This window comes from Sinocyclocheilus anshuiensis, unplaced genomic scaffold (assembly GCF_001515605.1).
Source record: "Sinocyclocheilus anshuiensis isolate Anshui unplaced genomic scaffold, SAMN03320099.WGS_v1.1 scaffold1114, whole genome shotgun sequence".
Taxonomy (NCBI): domain Eukaryota; kingdom Metazoa; phylum Chordata; class Actinopteri; order Cypriniformes; family Cyprinidae; genus Sinocyclocheilus; species Sinocyclocheilus anshuiensis.
The window spans coordinates 1,988,158-1,989,750 of NW_015540838.1; positions in this window are offsets into that span (position 1 = coordinate 1,988,158).

Below are 1,593 nucleotides of genomic sequence, written 5' to 3' on the forward strand. Positions count from 1 at the left end.
TTCTGGAAGAGCAGATTTTAAGTGTCCTTACCACCGAGGGCAGACCGGCAAACAACACACACCAATTATATAAGCAAAATTGCTTACCGTTCGGTGGCCACCGTTGTTGTGTGTTGCTCGCCAAAAGCCAGCCCAAAGTGGTCGTCCACTCTGCTGCTCCTAACCAGTCACATCTGGGGTGCCAATTTGTGGTGTCGTCTGCTGCTCATCTTAGGAACCACACTCAGTCTTGGGTTTTGATGCCAGGAGATACACTTTATTACATCATCAATGAGAATAAAGCGGAGATGCTCTCTGCAGCGAAACATCTCCAGAATGTCTTTCTGTCTCCCTTTTTATACAGGTTGGATTTTAAGGCGTGGGGTATATATCACATACAGTTTTCCATACATAGAATGGTTCCTTTGTGCATACAATTCTCCCTAGAGAGAAGGGGTTCTTGTTATGGTAAAGAAAGAAGGCCCCCACTTTTGTTTCCCAGATGTTTCTAATCTTAGGGCCTGTCTACTTTAGCCACGTAGGCATTTTCCACACAGGCATATGTGATTATAATGGAAGAATAACTGGATATTTAAATGGTTATATTCCTAATGATTACACTCGAACAATTCATATTTTAACCAATAAAAATCTACTACAGTAACCAAACAGTTGCTGGTAGCCAATGACTTCCATAGTAGAAAAAATACTATGGAAGTCAATCAGCCACTGTTTGGCTACCAACATTCTTCAAAATATATTTTTGTTTTGGGAGTGAGTAAATGATGACAATTTTCATTTTGGGGTGAACTATCCCTTTAACATCGGTTTTAAATGGTCTATTTAAATGCCACTATTGGGATTGTTTGTATAATTTTAGTATTTATCCTTATTTTTCTGAGCATCTTGTTTTTCTATACAGTTTTTACCCCTTTCAAAGTCAGTGTCATTACAACTGCAAATATTAGGTTATTATTCATAACTTTTCACGATTTAAAAAAAGTCATTTTTATTTATATTTGTTATCATATTGACATCTTCAAAAATGTACATGCAGCATTTAGTGTATCTGAGACATTAGAATGTTAGAACAACATAACTGACTACTGCAGGTCACTCCCATTTAAAACAAAAATTAAAAACATTAAAAAAATAATAATAAAACCACATTTAAATTGTTCATGAACAACTGTATTCCATCATTGTCCAGCAATGTATTATTTAAAGTTACTGTTGACTGGAACAAACTTCAACATACCTGAGATTCTGCTTCCATTCATCACAGTCTGTCAAAGATCCACATTACTCAAGTTTACTCAAGTCTGCTTTCTTTAAAACCCCTCTACATTCTTAAAACAACTTTACAGTGTTTCACTGGAAATGGTATATTATACCTAATGTACCAATGAGCGAGGAACTGGGAATGCATTTGATATTTAAGCTAAAACACAGATATGGATGATCAGTGTTTTTTTGTTGTTGTTTTTTTAAACCTTTTCTTGCATTTTTCTTAAAACCGAAAAATTTGTGAATGCTTATGTATGATCGGAAATCATTTTAAAGCCATTAAAAAAAATAAAAACCCTCAAACCTATCTTTTGTACCTATCAAAAA